A 19,685-nucleotide genomic window follows, 5' to 3' on the forward strand; every position below is an offset into this window, starting at 1 on the left:
ATCCGTCGGTCCGTCTGTCTTTCCATCTATGTATTTCTCGGTTCGTCCTTCTATCATTCCATTTATCATTCTATATAATATCTCTCTCCTTACATACATAATGAATCTATCCTCTCCTAACATGCCTTATGGATAAATCTTCTCCTTACATACCGAATGAATCAATCCTCTCCTTATATCTCGAATGAACCAATCCTCTCCTTACATGCATAATGGATCAATCCTCTACTTGCACACCGAATGAATAAATCCTCTACTTACATATCAAATGAATCAATCCTCTCCTTACATACCGAATAAATCAATCATCTCCTTACATGCATAATGGATCAATCTTCTCCTTACATACTTAATGAATCAATCTTCTCCTTACATGCATAATGAATAAATCCTCTCCTTACATATCAAATGAATCAATCCTCTCCTTACAGGCCTAATGGATCAATCCTCTCCTTACATACCGAAGAAATCGATCCTCTCCTTACATGCATAATGGGTCAATCGTCTCCTTACCTGCTTAATGGATCAATCCTCTCCTTACATACCTAATGAATCGAGCTTTTCCTTACATACCGAATAAATCGATCCTCTCCTTACATGCCCAATGGGATCATTCACTCTTTACATGCCTAATGGCTCAATCCTCTCCTTACAGGCTCAATAAATTACTTAGCGAAGTTTTACTGAAACATTTACTCGAGAGTTCGGAGTCATTATAATCTCTATTTCCTCGTTTAGACGAATTGTGATGAAAATTTACATATAGAAACTGGAAAATATTAATGGCGTGCCATGCATTCATATGAATATACAATACTAAAATATACACACATACACAGTCAACACGCATACACAAGGTATAATTATATTGGGATGTAGCATCAGCCAATGAGGAATGGTTTCGCGCAACCAAAAAACCTACCTCTCCCACCCATCTCGTACCAGGCTAGTGGCCGTACAAAGTAAATCCCCGTATCCTATTGAATTTTTAATTTATAGGAAAGAAATATCATGTGTGTTGCAGCAGAAAGTTAAAAAGACTGTTGATGAACATAACTATAGGCCTATAAATTGAACAGACAGTTGAGGGACATCACTATGTAAGATGAAAAGACAGTTGAGGGAAATCACTATATAAGGTGAAACGGGTGTTGAGGGACATCAGTATACAAGGTGAAACGAGTGTTGAGGGACATCACTATATAGGTAAAAAGACTGATGAGGAACATCACTATATAAGACAATAATATTGATGAGGAACATCACTATATAAGGCAAAAAGATTGTTGAGGAACATCATTGTATAGGGGGCGCTCACCAGTTAATATGTACTTTTGAGAGAGTGACGTATGTAAGGCGAATTAGTTCGCATTTAAAACATGCACAGTGGAGAGAATGTTGGCATACCTCTATGCTACATTAATGTAATGTGGATGATATATCTTTGGATATTGTACTTTTGGAAATTTTACATGATTTAAGCACACTGCTAACTAAAATGACTGCTCCCTTGTGTTAAAAAATCAGCCTGAATTAGTCTAAAGTACACTATACATAGCAGCTATTAAAATAGGGAAAATGAATTTTGCCAGACTAGACAACATCAGGTTCTGAAAGTGCAATGAAAGAATTACCAAATAAATAAAATGTAAAAATAGTTATAGGCTCTTTTTTAAACAATTTACCACTGAATTTCAGGAAGTGAAAATGACCAAGTAGAGCTAGTACTTTTTTGAAAGTTGCACATCTGAAGAAAGGCCAAGCTGTATACTCTATAACCCATAGTACACCCATCAATTGTCGCAGAATAGAAACCGAGTGGGGTTTTGGACTAAATGAATAAGACAAACACAATGTGAGAAAGATGTGAAATTTATTAAATGAATTAATAAAGAAAACAAATATATGATGTAAAAATATGATGATTCTCTCACGCTCTCAACATACGACTGACTCAAATCACTCTACACAACATTCACACATTGAAAATAAACCATAAAATTAAATCAATATGAAGTACAGATCCAAGAAACCTCATGGACTGCAGATACGCTTCAAACAGTATTTTACACGACAAGAGAGATTCACATAATCTCGAATATGAACTCCTGTTAAGATTCAAAATAATCTTATGAACACAACTAAGATTCAATATAATCTTATGAACACAACGAAGATTCAAAATAATCTTATGAACACAACCAAGATTCAAAATAATCTTATGAACATAAAAATGCAATTGGAACAATTGAACGAAACGTATGCTTCTAGACCCCTTGTACAGTCGCACGATTCCTTGGGTTGGCCCACACTCTTATCGGTCGCTCGCACCCTTTATGGATCCACCACATGTACAGTCATACACACGTACAGACAACATACCGCACCCTTTTTAATTTGCTACGTCTACGTCCGTGGCACAGACATACGTACATACATACATACGTATCGACAGCATGCAGCCTTAAATACTCTGGAAACTCCAGACAGCTCTAAACAACTTTAGACTGCTTCAGACAGCTCTAGTCATTTTCACAGTCACAATCACAGCGACAATCACAATCAGCTACAATAAAACCAAATTGGTCATAATAATAGTTTCTGTATAATCTCTAGATATATGATAATACTTTAACCTCTAAAAGTGACTTGTAATTCAAAGTTCAAATCTGCGTTGTAATAAATGCATTATTACGCGATACGACATTACAAACCGAATAAGATTCGCATATCAAATGAAATGTAAATTTAACACTTACCCCTATGGCTGGAGAACAATGGAGAGCGTACACTCCTTGACGTGATCCAAAACGACCAGTGTCGGTTTTAGAAACTGATCTTACTTAAATCCATAGGAGAGGGAGCAATAGTCAGGGTAAAATACCCGTGCATATCATGTTATTAATGTTCCTTCGTCACAAGTAATTTCTGGTGAGGTACATGTTAATACAGTTGCTTACCTGGGAAAACACGTATTCACCCTAGATAACGTTGTACGCATGTACAACGAGAAATAGTCAAATAGTTCTAAGGCAAAACCAAGTTATTTCTTTGCCTAATTCTGTGACATCAATCGTACACCAAAATAAAGGGAATTAAAGGTTCTTTGAATTATACTTAAGATATACAAGGTCTTTTTTAAATAGCCGGTATAAACAGTGAGGAAAGCCGGCGAAATTCTTTTTCTTTAAAATCCTAGCCCTATGCAAATACGAATCTGTAGAGCGCCACCATAAGGTGAAAAGATTGATGAGGGACATCACTATATAAGGTAGAAAGATTGTTGAGGGACATCACTATATAAGGTAAAAAGATTGTTGAGGGACACCGTTATATAAGGTTAAAAGACTGTTGAGGACATCACGTTGCTAAAAACAGTTTTACTCTTCCTACACTAAGTCTTGTATAATGAATATTGTTTCGTCGTTAGATTTGAACTGTAAATCTTGTATGTGCCCAACGATATTTTATGTCCGCTGATATATGTATGATCTAATCACACCGATGCACATTGATAACAGAAGGCATTAATTTAAAGACAGCTGACTTGGAATTTACTGGAACTGAAGTACACAGCCTAACTCTTCGTCTACCACAGGTAGGTTCATGAATTCATGAATCCTATAAACTATTAAGTCCAATGTTTGTTATTACAAAAATTTATAAAAACAATACCAAATCCCAAAAAATAAATGATACAAACTAAATATTTTGAAAAACAAAACTCATACAAATGTCGAATAACAATAGAAAGGCGCATGAGTACCTGGTAGTTCCTTTTTGTTGTTATGGGCCATTAACCTCTAGTTTTCTGTGTCACATGATGCGATTTTAACCAATCTAAATACGTGTTACAAAGAATTGGTAAATGTTGTTACTTCTAGTCAAATGCATTCATAAATATCAAAGAACCAAAGTTTCCGTAAACTACCACTGTCTCTATGATAACAATCCATATCATAAAATGAAGGACTTAATCATAGAATGAAATATTCCTCAATAAAAATGAAGGACTTAATATAATGAAATATTTCTCAATAAAAATGAAGGACTTCATAGAATGAAATATTCCTCAATAATAATGAAGGACTTAATATAATGAAATATTCCTCAATGAAAAGATCACATATTCTAGGAGGTTAATCGAACTTAAACAATAATTGAAGTTGGATAAAGGAATAAAAGTATTGAGTTTTACCAGAATTTACACATTATTCTCTTTAAAATCTTTTTGGAGAAAAAGAATGAATTATGTTAAACATGCATGATACATTTATATACGCTTTCGTACCATGAAATATTACATCAGCTATCAAAACATAAGCGATGTTATGACTTGTATAAGATAAAGAGGACGGTAAACTAGCCGGTTAGAATTTTAATACAGAAGCAGGTACCTGAACTATTGAACGGCAGTCCAAAATAAGGTGGAAACAGTACGAAAATCTGAAACAAAAACTAACCCCCCCCAAGTCATTTTAAGGCGGTGATCGTTTCATCCATGACAGAAAAATGGTGTACCTGAATTTCTTCTGAGATGTACATAAAATCTCAAAAAGTACGGTTAAAATTTAAAAAAACGTTGATAAAGCATCTTTATCTTGGAACTGATACCTTTACCTGTTATTTGTTTGATTGATCTCTAGATTTTTTATCGTGTCAATGCTTTAAATCGGGCAAAAGTGAAGTAAACTAGAGCCAAGCTTTTATCTGTCGACTGCGATTTCAAGTATAAGCCAAGAGTGTCGAAATAGGAAAAACTGACCTTTAGACAGACATCACCTCAGTACAGCTTTCAAAATTAGTTTTTGAACAAACATAATAGTAAACTATAATGGGGTTTTCATTCCAATAAAAAATATTTTGTATTAGGATGAAAGCATGATTACCCCCTCTCCAGCCCACCCACCCCCCGTCCATGTTAGTCGAAACAAAAACGAAAGCAACTTTGTTGATGCAACAATATCTATTATTGATTACCTATCAAGGACCTACCACCGAATCATCATAGTCGTCATACAAAATAGGGTTGGCATAGAAACGCCACAGTATAGTCTACTACTGCGATATTTACTTGTATATTTTCACACAAAATTCCAATCCCCTATTAATAAGTCGCTGATATTTTCCACATGTCACATGTTGTACTGCTATTAATGCGCTATTAATAACTAGATCAACTAGTGGAAACTACTTCATGTGTAATAGAATATTTACGAGTTTGGTGATCCATAATTGGTTAATAATGAAAATTAAAATTTTAGCAAAAATATCTTTTGAGAGATTATCCTATATGTAATTTTTTATATAAAAAAGACAAAATTCTATTGATGCAATTTTAGTATTTTTACAGGCTTGACTCAGGAGTACTCAATAATGAAAGTAGCACCCGATTCATTTGGTGCAGAATCAATAACACGTGTTTCATGCACATGTAGATAAACAAAATGTCGCGGCTCATATGGTGTTCTCCACACATAACCTTGCACCAAGGTTAGATGTGCATGGAGAATTATAGGTCTCATCATCAGCACCCATAAATTTTAAGTTATTGAATTTTGAATATGATAGTGTTTCCATATGTTTACCATTGGAGTTGAATTAGTACCGTGAGTCCACAAAGCGCCCGGGGTTCGCTTAGAGTTTGTATTTTATTACAAACTTCCGCGCTTAGCGATCTAAGAATTGCAAAATTGAAAATCAGCATGGACAGCCCTCTGAATCTATCTCTAAAATTTCGTTTCGCACTTAGCGATTCATCAGGGGGTATGTTTACGCACAATGGAAAAACAAATATAATAATTACCCAAGATAAGAATTATCAAACGTCATTCAACCTGGTCGTCAGGTACTCCCTTTTGCTAATTTTTTTACAGTATGGTGGCTCGTACTGTGATTTATATTTCAACAAAATTTTACTATCCTTATTTTCACACAATTTTATATGAAATCGTTAGAGATTTACTGTAATAACCAGTTTAAAAAATCCTCCTTGCTAAAGTCAACACAATCAAACTTGTTATAACCTAACGCAAACGTATTAATTCCACCAGAACAGTATCGCTTGTCATCAAAATTACAAAGCCAATATTTTATCATAACATCAGTCTCAGTTTTATGACAGTTTGATCTTATTGCCATAATCTCAACATGACTAGAAAATTCGTCTAATGTAGCTTTATAATTATCGAATTCTATCACCTTTCTTCCTACACTTCCTTTTATTCCCTTAGCTCGTTTCTTAACTTTATTATCAGCTAATTTTAGACAGTATATTTTACTACGCAATCCAATAAACTCTACGATAGGAACAAAGTTTGTCTCATCTTTAAATTTTTCTATTACTTTTTTAGTATCGTCACAGTGAAATTCGCTGTTTTTTTGATAATCTGAAAGATCAAACATTTCTCGGTTATCACAAAACTCTTGACAAATATCATCAGATTCTATCTTGTACATAAGGGAGTCAGTGTCAGTAAATAACAGCTCTGCATCAGGCCACTTAACTTTAACAAAATAGTAATGAAATTGGTACATAGGCCATTTTGATATTTCAAGTACTGCCACACTGACATAAACTGGCTTTTTAAACTTAAGATTTGTCTTTCTTCATTGAATGGCTACTAGATTTTCATTACATATTCTCATACTGACAAAATCGTCAGATTCTACAAGTTTATTACGACGTTCCACGTTACTGACGATCTCACTATTGACTCTCTTTCTGATATTTTCTATGGTCTCGCCAAATACGCTGTTATTCATAAGCTTGAAAAGGTTGTTTTCGAATTCTGTTTGGGCACTACTCGTCGTGCTGTGTTTGAGTCGACGTAGTTTTTCATCCACGGCTACTGGTTAAATTTTTGCACACGATTAACTTTTCTTAATACCAGACCATGATCAACTGCTTGCTTAAGATTTTTAAAGTGTATAACGTATCTCCGTTTGTCAAGGAGATTGGGAACTAATTTTTAAACAATAGACTTACCACTAGTGCTAGCACTAGACGAATAATTTCTCTACTCATCAGAGAATAAACTGCATTCAATCAGCATAGACTCTTGACAGAATGGGTAGTCATTGTGTGCATCGTGCAGTTCAACATGATAGTGTTACGTTTAGGCTCTTACAAAACGCAACAAGAAAAGAGTTGTTGTTGTTGTAGGGTTTAACGCCATTTTTCAGCATACGATAGGCTATACATGGCGGCCAGTATTAATGATGGAGGAAAAACCAGGGAACACCCCCGGAAAGAACCACCGACCCAAGAGAAGCTACTGGCAGGCTTTCTCACATACACATATTGGCCGAATCTGAGACTCGAACCCACGCAGACAGAGGTGAGATGATAGTGATCCGTAACGGAGACCGCTTTACACCACTTGGCCAATCGGGGCAAGAAAAGACTGAAGACAACATAAAATTTAACAAATAATTTATTTCTCTAGAAAAACAAAGTAAAAATAAGAAAAAGGACTTACGGTTTTAGGAATCAAATCTGAAAATAATCCAAGCATAATCCAAGAATTAAACAATAGAAGTCCTAGTAATAAAAAGTCCTAATGAAACTCAGTTCGAATCCCGATGAAATCCAAAATGGAAGGCGATGACGTATGTTGTGGTCAGTGTTGTACTGATGTGTTAGCAGTTCTTTGTTGAATCGCAGAAAATAATATTCCAGTGTTTGAATTCTTTGTAAATTTCGAAAACTTATCTTGTCCAAGAATTAAATTAGAGCACATGTATTTCCAGGGAAAAATAATCTCTTGGAATCCAAATAATTGAAGAAAACAAAATAATTAGCCCAAAAAGCTGGTCACAACATGAAACACTTGGACTTCTCTGATGTTAAGGCACATAATGACTATTCTTTCTCAATACATCAGTAATAAATCTGGCTACGGCGGAAAACAGATGCCCGGTTGCGGGTCACATGATCATGTTTCTAGAACTAGATAGAAGCTTTTCACATGCCTAACATCACGTATGGCCTTGATTTCACTTTATGAATCTTACAATAAGAAACAATTTTTAAAAAAATAAAGTTGTTTACTTCAACTCTTACTGATTCTGAATCAAGGTCAGTAACTAGGTCAGCATTAGATACAAAGTTTCTATTAGTATTGAAAAACAGTCAGGTAAAATTAAACTGAATTTTCGGAAAATGAATTTCAAATGTCAAATCCAGTAAATAAAATTACATAACAATAGCATGTAATGGAATTTAAAAAATTAAAACTAACAAACAAACAAAATTAAATTAAACCAAATATAAATGAAATGAAATATACATAACAATAATCAATTTATATTTCTATGAAATAATTAACATTATCCGATATAGTTTTATCAGTTTCAACATTGTTTGTCTCTAATCCACCTAAACCGGCCATGCGGCATAGATTCGAAGACCGTAGCCATACAAATTATTGGCATCTAGATAGGCTATAAAACTTGATTGATCTGTACTATCATAGTCGGGTAGATATTTATTGCTTGCCCTGGCAGATTTATTTTCTTATGACACTTATTCCGCCTCGGATTCCATGTTCTATAAAGTTGAACATGTCAGGGTCTGTCAGCAGCTCCAGTTTTATTTTACTGTGTTTCAGTAATGTATTTGGAATTTTTAATGGTTTGATTCCTGATGTATTAGTTGTGGATCATAAAAACGGAATTAAAAACGATAACCGACGTCAAAATCTTGACTTTATGTCACAACAAGAAGACGTACGACGAGGTAAGGGAGGTATGATTAATTTTAAACAAGCTCGTCCAGTGATATCAACTAACTTAGAGACAGAAGAAGAAAAAAACATTTCCATCAATCTTCTCAGCTGCAATGTTATTATATATATATATATATATATATATATATATATATATATATATATATATATATATATATATATATATATATATATATATATATATATATATATATATATATATATATATATATATATATATATATATATATTTATATATATATATATATATATTTGTTTAGTCCAATGTGTTACACATGGAATTAAAAAATCCGCTTTTTCAAGAACAACTTTTGATAGAATCTTCTTTCAATACGAATCACCTGCTATTTAAAATATTAGCGAAGTTGCTATTCGTCAAGCAGAAATGGAGATATTTGTTTAAGGTTTCCTTGTCGTTTTCGACAAACATTTTTCCGTATTTCAGCATATGATCGAGTTCTGTGCTGCTTAACAAACTTAAATTATTTTTTTTCTCTTTCTATTTCAAACAAGCTATGACGTTAACATCACCATGGAAACATATTTCTTCCAGCCTTTTCCAGCTGATAAGAATTTATAATATTAGCTCGAGTAACAAATCTATCCATAACCATCTGTAGAACTTGGACCTTGTTACACAACAAGAGAATAATAGACGAAGTAATGCTGGAAATCCTAACACTTTCAAACATCTGAGACGGGTAGTGTCAACTAACTCTGAAACTAACGAAGAAAAATCGCTTCCATCTAGTTCAGCAGCAACAAAATATTTTGATATTTGTCCAAAATCAGTAAAGTATGTCGCTGATGGCATCATTAAATGTACCACGTCAAAAAGATCGAATGTCAGAATCTTATTTCAATACGAATTACTTGTTATCTAAAATATTTGCTACCTCGCTATCTGTCAAGCAGAAATGGACATTGATTTAATGTGTCCTTATCATATTCGACAAATATCTTTCCATGTCGACGTATATGATTAAGTTCTATACCGCTGAGCAAGATCAACTTATTTATTTCTCTTTCTATTTCATAGCAAGCTATGACGTTAACATCACCATGGAAACATATTTCTTACAGCCTCTTCCAGCTGATATGGATTTACAACATTAGCTCCAGTAAAAAATCTATCCATATTTGATAATTAACACAAAATTGCAGTTTATTTACATATCAATTTTTAGAATATCTTTTACATTTTCCCTTTCAAACAGCAATGGTCCCATTTCAAAACAGTGTCTATCATATCTAACAAATATATATTTTTTTATATTTCTCAAGTTCTGATACCTCATAATCTGTCAGTAGCACATTAAACTCCGAATGAGGATCGTATTCGACGAGAAAATTCACATAATTTTTTTTTTCATAAACAGCTTGACAGCGTCAAATAAGAAGTTCATATTTAAGATTTTAGGTCTGACTATTCTTCCTATTTCGTCTGGTATTTCATTGCAGTAAATTAGATAAAGGTCTTGTGTATAAGATGCCTCAAACAAAGTTCTTGTTCGTGAAAAGGCTGTTGATAGTATGTAAAACATCCCCAATTTGACCTAGAAACATTTATTTCCTGTCCACGAGGATAAATTTGCAGATGAGCCAGGTATAGTACCTCAAGACAGCAAGTTTATGTAGCAGCGAAATTGCGGTACAATGTAAACTATCACCTCGCAAAGAAAAATTAAAATGTTTAATTTTACTGTCTCTTAGAACCATATATTCTGGGAGTTATTAAAGCCCTTTATGAACCGTGGGCAGGTAGAAGTTTATGGCCGTAAGAAAAATGTAAAATTTGATTTTCTGTTTCGTAAGATTTTTAACTTGATGAGAAAGTGCGCATTAGCAACAAAACGAAGACAATATTTGATATCGTTGTGCAGGCCAGTGAAATGTAAGCCATCCTTTTGAAATGCGAAAAGATTTATAGTGACTGGATTGGATCGCACGGTGTTATGCTCCCCACAATTTAATCAAAGGTTTTTAATTTCACTAGTTGGTATCCAACTATTTAAACTGAAAACTGTCTCCATAACCTTTCCATTTGACCAAACTTTTATTTCCTTTTCTTGCTGTCACTCGCTCGATGATAAAATATATCCTGCTATGTCCGCTGCAGCTTCTGTTCGTAAAAGCTTCCAATAATTTCTTTTCCAGCTGAATCTTTCAGCTTATACGTCACGGGTATTGTTGTTAAAATTTTATCCACAACAAATACTTCCTCAGGCCAGTTGGGATTGAATCTTTTTTCAAGCTTTTTTTCACTAGTAAAATTTGAACTTTATCACCCACGCTAAGCTTGTATATTTGATACATTATTTCTTTCGCCAGATTTGTGTTATTAATAGCTTCATTTTGCGACATTCCAATTGTTTCATGTTTTGTGTTATTATAATCCGACACGATCTTTGGCAGATCGTTGACATATCTATTAGTGTTTTTGGCTCTGTGTGATGTATTTGGTGATGTTATCTTGTTCCAGAAATTGCTCGAATTACTTATTTAAAAAAAAACTCCGCTCTGTGATCTGTACATACCTTATTCGGTTTTCTTACTGTGCTGACAATAATATCTCTCCACGAATCAGCTATAGACCTACCAGTCTTATCTCTACAGGTACACTAAACACGTATTTACTAAACATCTCAACTATGTTCATCAGGTACCTCTTGTTGTCATTATGCTTTGTAATGTGTGACATATCAGCTAGATCTATTGCCCATATATCATCAGGTGAGTTTGCGACAACGTTTCCTTGAGTAAACCTTTCTTTTCAGGTTTGTGAAGTTCGTGTGCGAGAGCGATCTGCGGTCCATCATCATAAAGTACATCTTTACCGAGTCGGGGCTTTCAGAGTCGAGACTCTCCGAGTCCCAGTTTATATTTCGCCCCAATAAAACCTTCGCTGCCTTATTCCATTTGGTCTCATATTACTTTGCTCGTCTAGCATATTTCGGTCGCAACCCGATTTATCGTTTTCATTGTCGCGATAACATACATCATGTCATATTGCAATTCATCGACTTGATTTTTAGGGCTCCTCCCCGGGGACAGGATTGCCATTTGCATCAAGTTATTTGTCGAGTGGATTCCAAGATCCTGTATGCGTATGGCGTGGCGGGTTACAATCCATGTTTAGATTTCGGTAATTTACCATTAACTTATGAATATCTAGGCCGGATCCGATTACAGCCCAGTGATGACAACACTGGCAGTAAGTACTAGTTTATCTTGCTCGAGACAAAGATCGTGGTCAGCTTCACATTTAGACGCTTTGCTTGCAAACTGGCCTTGCATTTTTGTTATAATTTAATCGTCGACTAAAATAGTATTATAAGTTCTTGGCATTCCCTGATTTCTAGGTAATAGTGGGCCACGTTTGAGAAACATACTCTTTTCCCGGCCACAGTTAGCACAGCTATTTTTCTTCGCTTGTTAGATAAAACTGCAATTTTATCATTTTTCAAGCTTGGTTTAGGTGTGAATTGTAACATAAATTTCAAAAATCACCATTTGAGTGCTTTGCTCTCTGCGACATTTGTTTGATAAAACAAAACACAGTAATATCCACAAGCTGCAGGTCCTACTAGTTGAAATTGCTTAGACGAATATTTTTTTTGGTACTTTTGAGACACTAGCACGTACAGCTTGATAATATCACTTGGTGGTAGCCTAAACGAACCAAAATAATTGTTTTTATAAAGAGCTACCCAATGCGTGCAAGATCCATCGGTAAAAGTTTGGATATTTATAACACAACGTTTCCCTCCAGGTTGAATGATGAGCTCATCTTTGGAAAATACTCATTGAAATCCGCTGACATCATTCAGTTTATCAAAGATCTCAAAATTGCTCAACGGATGGACCGTAGAGTGATCTACCTTCTGGTACCGGGTAGCATTAATCCTCTCCCACGTCGTATTCTCAACAGAATTGGAAGCAGACTTCCCGCTGTTCTTGTTAGCAATGGCCCTATGAATCCACCTTGGACTGCTTTCCGGTTCGTCTTTTTTTTAGTTGTCTCGCGTTTCTTTACTGTTTTACGTTCTGAACGCGTCATGTTTTACTTAAAATCGCTAGCAATAAAGACGTTTCTTATTTATGATCGTTAGACAAAAGTGAAATGCTAAACTAATTGTTTGATACCTTCATCGGACACTGCCTTCTTCGTGGCTCCGGATACGGCACCCGAGGCGGCAGCCATCCCCAGGGTACCGAGTACTGGCAGTAATTTGGGTAGCAACGTTTTCACAATAGTTGCTAATACAGGTCCCAGAAAACCACCACGTATTGCTTGCGATCTAGACATTGCAATAACGTATGCTGCTGACAAATGTAAGATAAAAAGTTCTACCAGTCGTATTTTATTGACTTGCCTCTGTGTTAACATTAGTTTTGCCGGCAGTGCATCGCTCTGCGATCTTGGTCCTGAGGTTCCGAAATCTACTTTAAGCGAAACAGACTGTCGTTTCATAATATCTTGTGCTAGATTTTTACTTGTCCCAGCGATAAATTCACTTCGTGTGTAATATATTTCATTCTGCATTTGTTATCCTTCTGCTGGATAAAATCTGTATTGCAGTAATTCCGCCGATTGTTAGGCGTATCAACATATTCTGCGTGTTTTTCTGATAAAACATTTTAATAGCAGAGGACCTGGTAGTGTTTCTTAAACAGAAAATTAATACATTTCCACCGCTTGTTTGATAAAATTATACCGCCCACTTTCAAACTTGGACGGTCAGCATACCCTTGGTAGAGTAGTCTATCGTTAAGAATCTGTCAGATACAATTAGCGCGTAAGGATAATACACATTATCTGGAGCTGCTGGAGCCTGTCAGTGTGACCACGTGACTTCCGTGTCAGACTTTGATCCGATAGCTCGTTCGCTATGCTTACTGACATCAAAGTGAAATATCGGATAAAGCGTTATAAACTCTCCGACTGAAATTTTGAGATCCACTGTTAGCATCTTGTTATTTCTGCATAGTTTCCATAAGGAACATGTAAGCACGAGATACCTCTCTGTCAGCTAGCGCTGCAGCATCAGCTGCATAATTACATTCGATCGCTCGTTCTGGATATTGCTTAGAATTTATTCTGACAAATATTCGTCTGACATCTGGACTATCAAATACAGAATTGTTTTGAAGCTGACTTCCACGTTTATTCTGTCGTTGAAATGCAATAAATACATTGCTTTGCAACTGCTTACTCGGTGCAGTTGTTATTCTCCACGTGTTATTGATTGAATTTGGAATTGCGGTTTGATAAACTTTGTTTCGTATAAAGTGTATCTTTTTTAATAATTTTGATAGACTCTCTCACCGGCGATAAAGAAAGGTGTAACGTAAATCACATTAATGCTGCACTAAACGCAGTATCAGAAATTGAGAATAGAATTGAGTTGTATGATGATGTCGAACGAGGTATATTTTTATCAGAAGCTTGACGAAATTACGACTGTAAAACCTAGTATTGATGAAGATTTTGAAATATATACTAGTTTTAAAAAACTGCATTAAGGATACACAAAAGAAGCTGGAAAGTTACTGACAGAAGTAAAATACAAAAATATCAAAGAGATGATAGCTGGATACCTAAATCTACCCGCCATAGTGATAGGGGAAGCTGACATTATCGGCCTTTTAAGTTTTGGAACGGCATATGCAATTCTCAGGCAGCATCTGGTACTTAAAAAATTTAAACTGGGTCAGTTTTCTTATGATGTTAGTTATATCGACGAAATAGAAGATATTTATCGTGACATAGTTAAAACAGAGGCCTTCGTAACAGCTGTTCATACTTCAAAAACAATATCTGGATTATCCAGTGGCTCAACTCGCAGACATCAAAAGACGGTTCAATTACGTGAGAGTTATGCTTTCAATAGGGAATCTTTTCTGGAATGGATTAGGGAGAGAGAAGAATACAAAAATCAAAGACAGAACATTTTACCTATGGAAGCTGTGTGGAGTGGAGGTGGGAGTCAACTGGACAAGACGTTTTGTAAGAATAAAGTATTATTTCTGCTCTTTTTAAGTCGAGAGTGATGCTAATTATGTTTTAGAGCATTGTCATATATGTTAGAATAAGCCGACTTCATTACTAGTTATTAAAATCCATGAACACAACCTTTGACATAATGACATTTTAGAATGATTAAAAACGCGTATTTTATCCATTTACTTAAAAATTGTCACCAAACCACCTTAAAATCAGTGCCATACATGAAAACAATTTTTAACAAACATACTTTTTAAAATGATTTGAGAACACTCATTGTTATCCATATAATTATTTGCTAAACAGTAAGTATATACTGATCTCCAGTAATTAACACATAAACAATAGACGATAAACACTACTCATGGGTGCTGAATTTTCAGTACATCGATCACACTTTTACAGAAAAACGGGTTGCTAAACTTTAGAAACAAGTGCCTTTCTTCCCCCCCAATACTTGAACACAACACATATCAAAGAAATATTACATTTTTTATTATCAATAATCCTCACCTAGTCATCTTCAAATCAGAAACATGTATCAGAACAACAATTGACAATCTCAGCATATTTCAGAGCTGGCAATCTGACTGTGGCCAGAATAGGACTTGAAGGTATGACTCCCATGTACATACATATATTACAATTAAATCTAACTGATAAGTTAAAATGTAAATATTCATTCCTTATCTGTCAAAACTTGATTTAAATAATAAATATCCGCATCTTCAAGTCTGCATGAGAAAATGGAAGACTTACCATTCTTCTGACTACCAGATGGAATTGACACTCTTGAATAGTGTATTGTGTGAATGTTGTTGATTTGGTGCATTATGGTACAGCAATACAAGCAAGTTATTTAGTACAAAGGCAATTAGAATAAGTTGCCTTGCCCAAGGACATACAATGGTAGCAAATCCATACTGATCTAATGGCAGGACTCAAATCTACACCCTTTCAGTTGTTAGTACAGCACGCTAGTAGTAAGGTGGGATACATTAGCGACAATGGGAATTAGCATTACAGAGACCCCTGGGTCAGATTAGCGACAATGGAAATTTAACATGGCGAAAAATCGTGGGTCAGATTAGCGACAAGGGAATTTAACATGGGAATAAATCGTGGGTCAATCTAGCGTCAAGGGGAATTGAACAGGGGAATAGATCGTGGGACTGTCTAGGGACAATGGGAAATTGAATATGGGGAATAGATCGTGGGACTGTCTAGGGACAATGGGAAATTTAACATTACGGAAACCCCTGGGGGATATAGCCTCAAGAGAATTTAACATATGGAAATTGAACATGGTGGGTCTGAATAGCGTCAAGGGGAATTGAACATGGTGGGACTGTCTAGGGACAATGATGGTAGAGAGTCAAACACAACAGAGACAGAGACATCCATACACTAGTACAAGCGTGAGATTTATATATAAAGCATTACAAAGACCTGAAATCTTGCTGGGGTGTTCAAAAATTTGCATAATTATAATGATGCTATAAATAGCTATAATCAAGGAAATGCTCAACGACAAAATGGATGTGACTAAAAGTAACGCTAAAATGACGAAATTGTCCCAGAATTTAAAGGAAAATAAACATATCCCCGAAAATTAAGTTACAATGGTTTAGACTAAAATGGATAAAATTAGTAACTACTTACAATATCAACTTCTGTGACGATCGTGGATAAACACCCATGTATCTATTTATAGCTATAATCAGCTGAAATTCCTATGAAATCCCACTATCTATTTATAGCTCCAACTTGTGGGTTTTTCCTTTGGAAAATCCCACTATCTTTTTATAGCCTCAGCTTGAGTGACGTTCCTGTTTATGAATTCTAGTATATATGTATAGCTACAACCTGTGGAAATCCCCAAGTCGATATTTATAGTCTCAAAATTTCCAGCGTCAGTGACGTCACTGTACTGAACACTAGGGGATAAATGGCAACAGTGTTGCAAGTGGCTGACCTGAATACGCGCTACTGTAGGTAGGTAGGTAGAGTGTATCTGATAGGGATAAAGTGAGTTTTATAGGGACAAACAGAGACCAATACACACACACACACACACACATCATACGCGCGCAGACACACTCACACACACACACACACACACAGAGGGAAGAGGAAAAAAACAAACCCCAAATATACTATCCACACTCGGGAGGAAGAAAAAAAACAACCAAATATACGATCTACACAACGTACGCGAACACACACACACACACACACACACACACACACTATAAAATGGATAAAATTAGTAACTACTTACAATATCAACTTCTGTGACGATCGTGGATAAATACCTATGTATCTATAATCAGCTGAAATTCCTATGAAATCCCACTATCTATTTATAGCTCCAACTTGTGGGTTTTTCCTTTGGAAAATCCCACTATCTTTTTATAGCCTCAGCTTGAGTGACGTTCCTGTTTATGAATTCTAGTATATATGTATAGCTACAAAATGTGGAAATCCCCAAGTCGATATTTATAGTCTCAAAATTTCCAGCGTCAGTGACGTCACTGTACTGAACACTAGGGGATAAATGGCAACAGTGTTGCAAGTGGCTGACCTGAATACGCGCTACTGTAGGTAGGTAGGTAGAGTGTATCTGATAGGGATAAAGTGAGTTTTATAGGGACAAACAGAGACCAATACACACACACACACACAACATACGCGCGCAGACACACTCACACACACACACACGCACACACACACACACACACACACACACACACACACACACACACACACAGAGGGAAGAGGAAAAAACAAACCCCAAATATACTATCCACACTCGGGAGGAAGAAAAAAAAAAACAACCAAATATACGATCTACACAACGTACGCTAACACACACACACACACACATACACACACACACACGCGCCCACACCACAGAGGGAAGAAGAAGAAAACCATTATACACTATCCACACGGAGTGAAGAAATAACCCTTTATATATATACTATCAACAGAGAGTGAAGAAAATAACCCATTATATTCCATCAACACAGAGTGAAGAAGAAAAAGTTTTTTGAAAGCACCTAAGCCCTCACCTGCAATGACCAACTCTGCCAAACACCTACACCCCACCCACCCCCCACTCCCAACACTACAAAACCCATTTAACCCGTTATTTTATGGCATCAGTGTGTGCTTTAGGAAACATCAAGACACAAAATGATGGATGAATAGACTGATTATTGTTTACGGACTTGCATGCCTAAAGAGCGTGCGTGGAGGAAAACATCCTTCCATTTCAATTCTAACTAAAACATGATCCAGAGGGATAGAGAGGTGAAAGAGCACAATTTCATAAAGTGTGAGTAAAAACAAAACACGCCATCCTTATTATACAATGTCAAGACCAAGAGACACTTACGTTTTCTTTCTGGTCTATTCTCTTTTAGAAGGTAGTATGAAATTTCACATCAGGGCCAACGCATCGGCTCACATTGTCAATTTTTCCATTACCATGTCTTTACTGGCACAAGTTCTTCATCATCTTCAATTTCTTCTTCTTCTTCTGAATCCCTCTTCTCTGTTTCATCTTGTTTCTGTTTCTTCTCTTTTCTCGTAGGGCACTCTGAATTCCAGTGTCCTTTCTCCTGACAACGATATTAGGTATCTTGACTTTTGTCTCTCTTTCTTAGACGAAGCGGGTATTTTGGAGACAAATACCCATTTACCTTTGCAGATATAGCAAACTTCATTAGCACACACTTTCGTATGACTCTCATCAAATCAACGACCAAAAGAGTAAGTTTTGTTGCCACTTTCGCCTGTGAATTATGCTTTCGTATGACTTTTAGCAAATATTTGACCAGCAGGTTGATCTCTGCTGACTCTTCCATCTTCTTGATCGTTTGAGAGTGGAATGAATACTCTGACGCTAAGACACTCTCCTTATATACAGGCGAAAGTGGCAACAAAACTTACTCTTTTGGTCGTTGATTTGATGAGAGTCATACGAAAGTGTGTGCTAATGAAGTTTGCTATATCTGCAAAGGTAAATGGGTATTTGTCTCCAAAATACCCGCTTCGTCTAAGAAAGAGAGACAAAAGTCAAGATACCTAATATCGTTGTCAGGAGAAAGGACACTGGAATTCAGAGTGCCCTACGAGAAAAGAGAAGAAACAGAAACAAGATGAAACAGAGAAGAGGGATTCAGAAGAAGAAGAAGAAATTGAAGATGATGAAGAACTTGTGCCAGTAAAGACATGGTAATGGAAAAATTGACAATGTGAGCCGATGCGTTGGCCCTGATGTGAAATTTCATACTACCTTCTAAAAGAGAATAGACCAGAAAGAAAACGTAAGTGTCTCTTGGTCTTGACATTGTATAATAAGGATGGCGTGTTTTGTTTTTACTCACACTTTATGAAATTGTGCTCTTTCACCTCTCTATCCCTCTGGATCATGTTTTAGTTAGAATTGAAATGGAAGGATGTTTTCCTCCACGCACGCTCTTTAGGCATGCAAGTCCGTAAACAATAATCAGTCTATTCATCCATCATTTTGTGTCTTGATGTTTCCTAAAGCACACACTGATGCCATAAAATAACGGGTTAAATGGGTTTTGTAGTGTTGGGAGTGGGGGGTGGGTGGGGTGTAGGTGTTTGGCAGAGTTGGTCATTGCAGGTGAGGGCTTAGGTGCTTTCAAAAAACTTTTTCTTCTTCACTCTGTGTTGATGGAATATAATGGGTTATTTTCTTCACTCTCTGTTGATAGTATATATATAAAGGGTTATTTCTTCACTCCGTGTGGATAGTGTATAATGGTTTTCTTCTTCTTCCCTCTGTGGTGTGGGCGCGTGTGTGTGTGTGTGTCTGTGTGTGTGTGTGTGTGTGTGTGTGTTAGCGTACGTTGTGTAGATCGTATATTTGGTTGTTTTTTTTTTTCTTCCTC

Source organism: Sinohyriopsis cumingii, chromosome 16 (genome assembly GCF_028554795.1).
Source record: "Sinohyriopsis cumingii isolate HCF-2022 chromosome 16, ASM2855479v2, whole genome shotgun sequence".
NCBI classification, from domain to species: Eukaryota; Metazoa; Mollusca; class Bivalvia; order Unionida; family Unionidae; genus Sinohyriopsis; species Sinohyriopsis cumingii.